The sequence below is a fragment of the Triticum dicoccoides genome, chromosome 2A (assembly GCF_002162155.2).
Source record: "Triticum dicoccoides isolate Atlit2015 ecotype Zavitan chromosome 2A, WEW_v2.0, whole genome shotgun sequence".
In the NCBI taxonomy this organism is placed as follows: Eukaryota; Viridiplantae; Streptophyta; class Magnoliopsida; order Poales; family Poaceae; genus Triticum; species Triticum dicoccoides.
This window is the reverse complement of record NC_041382.1, coordinates 691,275,931-691,282,503: the sequence shown is the minus strand read 5'-3', so window position 1 is coordinate 691,282,503 and position 6,573 is coordinate 691,275,931. Positions and strand designations below refer to the sequence as shown.

Here is a 6,573-nt window from a genome sequence, read left to right as displayed (position 1 = left end):
CCCACCGCACAGGCCGCCGCCCTCCTCCAATCGCACCATCGGCTGCCCTCTCCTCCAATCGTGTCGTCGGCCGCCCCCACCTCCAACTGCGCCGCCGCTGGCCCCTACCACCACCGATGCTGTAGCTAGCCCAATCTTCAACCATGCCGCCGTCGAGGCCCGACTTCCAAACTTGTCACCGCCAGGCCCCTACCTCCACTCACGCTGCCGCCGGGCCCTGACAAGCGGCCCTCCGGCTAACCACCGCTTCCCCTCCCGCCGCACGCGCCCTCCGGCCAACTACAACCTCCCCACCCCATCCCGCTCATCTCCCGGCCAACCACCGCCTCCCCATCCCTCTGACCTTGACCTGCAAGTGGTGGTGGTCTCGACCTGCAGCAGGGGCGGTCTCGACCTATAGCTGGTCCGCGCTGATAGGGATCATCTTCTCTTGCAGAGATCCATCGACGTTCCTTGCTGATGGCTGCCCGAGCTATGAGAATAATCGGCCTCCAACCGCCTCGGCCGCTCACCAACACGCCCACCTATAGTTCAGGTATTGCCCGGCCGATGCTAATCACGGCCACTGCCCTTACAAGCTGTCTCTCGTCTAGAGCTTGTCAGTACAATCGTTGTCCCATGCATTACTTGCTTAAAAATTTATTCATGGATGCCACCAAGAACCCATGCCTATGCTCTCTCTCTCTCAATTTGTTGAAACATATAGCACTCTTCTTGTGTACTAATTGACTTTATGGCCAAGTTTTATCTGTACTTGATGCTACTAATCTAATATTGGAAAAGATTTCCCATGAGATGAATGTGTATCAGGGTTGAAAATTTTATTTTAAGATCCTCTTATGGTCTTTGAGGGCTCAAATCATGTATTCTGTACACATGAGTGAATTTCAGTTTGCTGGAGAAGAGACATTGCCATGGCCGATGTTAGCTGTTCGTGCATGGACGTGCCTGTATTCCATTTGAAAACCTGGGAACATGCCCAAAAAGTTCAGAAATATCAATGGTAAAAGTTAGAATATTTGGAGGTTGATGCTTCGTGTGTGTATACATGGGTGGACATTTTCTTTTTCATGATATGTAGTTCAACAATGCCGTAAATTCCTCCGAAATTTGTTCCATTTATCAATTTGTGTTATGATGATTCGGTACTTGTTGTTTACAAAAAATGCCATGTTTTGCAGCAAAATGTTTGTGAAAAAAATGTAGTGAAAAATTGTGCTCTCAAGAGTGTTTGATATGTTCACAAAAAGTGTTTTGATGAATTGGTTTATTTGAAGTTCAAATTGGTTTGTTGAAGAAGGTTGACTCTATCCTGGACAGCACACAGCCTCCTCCCAGTGGGGCCCATCACGCTCAGGTCGTTCATCGCTGCCACCTCCGGCCATTCAACTACGCAGCCCTAAGACGTTCACCGCCATCAGAAACAGCGACGAGCACGAAGACACCCTCTCATGCTCAGTGCTCTGTCCGGCATAACACAAGAAGTTCATGTAAAACAACTGCGAACATTCAGGTACATCAAAGAATATACTCATGTGTGCATATAGATGAGTTCTCACCTACCGATTTTGCTCTCGATGGTGCTGGTGTAGTTCAGCTTGAGTGTGTGAGAGAGATTAGCTAATGTTGTTGTCCTTGTTTTTTCTGAGAGGGATTAGCTCGCCCCTCCTCCATCGATGGCCTACACCGGCCGCTAGAACCCATCCAGGTGCTCGCCGTCATCCTCTATCTTCAATTACGGGTCAGCAATAGCGCTGCGAATAGAAAGGTCAGCATCTGGCCCTCTAGAAGTTTAGTTTGTTGATTTTCTGACATTTTTAAAGTGGACTATAACCGTGTATATTTTGCAGGGCCCTGTGAAGTTCAATTTGTTTTGCTTTCCGAATTTTAGTTTGTTGATTTTCTGAAGTTTGGATTGTTAATTTTTTGAAGAGAAAGGTTGCTTCACTTGCACTCCTCTATCTAGTCCTGTGTGGTGATATCCTCGACTCCTCCTTGGTTCGGAGCTAGTAGCGGTTCTTCAACTTCCCTACTACGTTGTCGCGATTGTTGGTATGTAATCCTTGTTCTACTATTGCCTTATAGTAATGCTGGGTGGGTTGCCCCTTGTTTTGGAACCATAATAATACAAGTTTGTCTCTGCGCTCCTGTTCCTATGATTACAATAGCAGAGAAAAGTACCAAGGGTCAGAACCAAACCAGAGTGAACCATACCAATCAGAACGTGTTCATTTGGAACCAACTCTAATCGTTTGTTCATCTAACTGCAGCAGGGACACATTTTATACTTTGTTCATATACGGTGCCAAGTTGAGCGGACACCGTAGCACTCGAGAAGATGGGGAGAGGATGTGTGGTGAAGAGAAAACATAGGGTTTCAAATTGTCCATTGGTGGTAGCATCTAATCATTTTACCAAAGTGTAATGGACATGTGTATGTATGTATAGTAGCATATTTTACTCAAACTGAGTTATTTTTTTAATGCACGAAGTTTGTGCAGCCAGAAAAACATGTAGTAAACTGGTTTTTGTGTATTTTTCTAACCTTTTCTATACCTTTCAATGATATGTGCAAATCCCATGCCGTTCATCTTTGCCACCATTGGTCGTCCAATGATGCAGGCCCATGTCGTTCACTACTGTATCGCCAACCTGCTGCTCTTGTGCTGATGGAAATCAACTTGTTGTCTTGTAGTAATGAATCAGATAGGTAAACTTCTACAGCTGATGTCTCTTTTTCAATTTCCGTCGTTCGAGAGGATCTGTAGGCAGCGGTGTCCTTATCAGTGACACCGCCTGATTGCAAAATGAAAAATCTCATCAGTTTCATTTAAAAAGAGTAGCCCTTCCTATTATGTCGAGCAATTCACTTGTTGTCAAAATTTTGTATCCATATTTTGGGGCCTCATGATGCCCAGTAGTTTCCATTATTCACCGATGCACCGCTCTTCTCTGGAGCAGAAAGACAGAAGTTCATCTTGACAACCTATATGGTTCAATGTGTATATTAAATGAAGGAAAAAAGCAATAGTAGGTGTCCAGCAGCATCAGTGTGTGGCTGCCTATAATTCTTCTATGTGCGCATGCATGTTGTGCACAGGAGCATTAGTACGAGGAAAATGGAGACCGGTCAGCGCAATAAGTTCAAAAAAATTGAGCAAGAAGTTCAAATAAAAAAGTACTTCAAAAACCATTATAAAAATGGATTTTTATTGTTTGTAAAAAAACGGAGAAGTCCAAATTAAAAAGAGGAACATTTCAAAAGAATTTCTAAACAAATCCCCTTATAAAAAAACTAGAAGTTCAAATTAGAATAAAAGGAACCAAAAAGTTAAAAAAATCCCGTTTCTTAAAAAACTAGAAGTTCAATTTTAAATAACGGAGCAGGAAAGTTGCGTGTTTTCAATAGCTTATTCATGTGCAGCAGAAGTTCAAGGCAAACTAACGGGGCGATTCAGCGCTTATTCTTGAAAAAGTGGAGAAAATTATACATGCTCTGTAGGTCAAAAGTTTGGCTTTAATTATGTTTCCGGAAGATCAAAATGTTGTGTTCGAGAAGGTCAAGTGTGTTATCTTAGCAAGTTCAAAATAAATTTAAACATGCAAGGTAAAACATGCAAGAAAACAAAAAGGGAGAAGTTCAATTTCTAAAGATGACGCGGTTCAACTTGTAAACCAATGTTGAAATAAAAGAAAAAGAAAATGAGAAGTTCAATTTCTAAAGATGAAGCGGTTCGACGTGCAACCCAATATTGAAAGAAAACAAAAAGAAAGGAGAAGTTCAATTTCTAAAGATGACGTGGTTCGACGTGCTAAACAATGTTGAAAGAAAATAATAGAAAAGGAGAAGTTCAATTTCTAAAGGTGAAGCGGTTTGATGTGCAAACCAATGCAAAAACACACACAAAAATTTTGTTTTGGTGTCTTAAAATATTTTTATTCATAAAAAATAATTAAGAAATAAAACCAAGAAGGCCATAGTAAAAAGATGGAGAAGTTCGATGATTATAGAAAACTCAGATTTTCCTCATTATTAAAAATATGTTAGAGTGAAAATAGCAAGAAGTTCAATGTGAAAACAGCAGGAAGTTCAATTACTACATTGAATGAATTTCGGATGAAAAACTTTTAAAACCGTTGCGAGTACGAAAAAATGATCAACACGGGAAAGTTGCGTGTTTACAGCAATTTTCCATCGTTATATCACTTGCTCAATACCGGTGAGTGGGTGGAGAGCTGCGAGCCAAAAAAGCACGTGAAAAACAGAGTGAAGTTCAAGTACATGTGCCGAGAAGTTCAGGTTCTTTACGCGGTGCATTTTCGAAGAATCAGTTTCGCGATAAAGGAAGAACGAATGATCTCACCATTTTCGCAATTACTTGAAAATGGCTAGGAATCAGATAAAATCATCAACATGAAAAAGTTTCGCATTTTTTGTAGCTTTTCAACGGTATATTATTTGAGCCATTCAGATAAAGTTTGTAGAAAATACAGCGGAAATACGTTTTTCGCCATTTTTGAAACTAACTTAAAACTATAAAGAATTGGGAGAAACAATACATACAAAAAGGTTTCACATTTTCTCAAGCTTTCCACTGCCATATCATTTGCTGCATTCAGATGCACAGTTAAAAAATGAGCTCAAAAATACGAACTCGGTAGGACTTGTACTGTTTTCTAAATTACTCTTAAACCGTTCAAAATTAGAAAACATTTTCAAAATTAAAAAGTAGCGCATTTTCATAAGCTTTTACAACACCATATCATATGCCTCAATTGGATTAGTCATTTAGAAATGAAATTGAAAATACAAACTCGGCTATTCGATTTGTGAAATTTTACGTTTTTTCAAATTACTATTTAACCATAGGGAATTATAGAAAACTTTCAACATGTGGAAGGAGCGGTTTTGTAGCAGCTTTCCAACACCATATTATATGCCTCATTCCGATAAACGATTTAGAAATGCGATCGAAAATACGATTCACGTTTTGTGTGTGAATAAAAACGGGTTTTCCAAACTGCTCTGAAACCGCTTACATTTTGCCAAAAATTTAAGTTGGGTCATGATATTGGTGTCCATAGCTTTTCAACGGTATATCATAAGCCCCGTTTGGGCAATGTTGGTGGAAGTTCAACCTAGTTCACAGGGAAGTTCAACGTACTACTAGCGGGGCAGGTCAGGTTGTGATCAGAATATTATTCTCATCCCGTGATATATATATATATATATATATAGGGTGGGTCTATTCTAATAACACCCCTTAAGACCTTATTCTAATAACACCAAAGCCTTATTCTGCTAACACCTCCCACCAGATCGCCACCGCCCCTCCCCTCCCGACCTTCTACCGCGGCAGCGGCCTGGGAGCGTCGCCGCCCCTCCCCTCCCGGCCTTCTACCGTGGCAGCAGCCTGGGAGCGTCACCGCCCCTTCCCTCCCGGCCTTCTTCCGCGGCAGCGGCCTGGAAGCACCGTCGCCCTCCCCTCCCGGCCTTCTTCCGCGGCGGCGGCCTGGCAGCGATGCCGCCCATCCCCTTCCTGCTTTCTCCCGCGACGGCAGCCTGGGAGCACCACCGCCCCTCCCCTCCCAGCCGTCTTCCGCGGCAGCGGCCGGCAGCGACGCCGCCCCTCCCCTCCAGGCCTTCTTCCGTGGCAGCGGCCAAGCAGCGCCGCCGCCCATCGCCGCTCGGCCTTCTTCCGTGGCAGCAACCGAGCAACGCCTTCCCTACCAGCATATCGGCCTTCTTCCACGGCAGCAGGTCGGTAGCGTCGCCGCTAAACTCCTCCAGGCCTGCAATTAGTTGTACTTCATCAGATGTTGATTGGTGCTGCATCGACATCAAACCAATTCGAGCAAGGAGGACTGTGCGCAAGGTTCCTTCATCCACGGTAGCTTCTTGTATTAAGTATGCGACGACCTTCAGAGCAAATCCTCCATCTCCGTTCACCTTGAGCAACGTCCAGACCGCTCATGAACTTCTAAAGGGCAAGTGGACTGCACAGGCGAACGAGAAAGTTGTGCAGACGGACGAGAAGAGAACTTCCTCCTGCAAACGCAAGAAATCACTACAACATGAGGTAAGCAGTACACTTCCTCAACCATATCAGTTTAGTTATTCCATACAAAGAAGTACACGCAGTCCAGTATGCCTACAAAAATGATGCAGTGCGGTTGCTTCGGTTCATTGTGGGGGGAAATGCAGTGAACTTGCTCGGTTATGCAGTACGCTTGTGTTGGTTCATTATGGACAAGGATGCAGTGCGGCTACTTCAGTTCACATTGCAGGGTGATGTAGTCAGCATGCATTAGTTTCGCAGTACCATTTGAAACACATTGCAGTTTGCATGATTCAGTTCATTTTGCCTGACAATGCAGCTCGGTCATTTTGTGTGCAGGAAATGACGTTTAGCAGATACAAAATGCCGGGCATAATTGACAACCAGGGAACAACAACTTTTAGAAGAGTAAAGGTTCTTCTGAAAGCGATACTGGCTAGGTTACCCCTGAGATTCCTCGAGGATTCTTCACAACAACAAACAGGGTGCCCTACTCTCCGGAAGAGGATTTTTT

The 6,573-nt window shown here is 43.6% G+C and overlaps 1 long non-coding RNA gene across 1 annotated transcript; it reads left to right on the top strand.

Moving 5' to 3' along the window:
• Positions 1 to 1,211: 1,211 nt before the first annotated feature.
• Positions 1,212 to 1,997, top strand: LOC119351913. The gene is made up of 3 exons (XR_005170088.1): positions 1,212 to 1,513; positions 1,659 to 1,768; positions 1,851 to 1,997. It is a non-coding gene; the product is annotated as an uncharacterized LOC119351913 (long non-coding RNA).
• Positions 1,998 to 6,573: the final 4,576 nt, after the last annotated feature.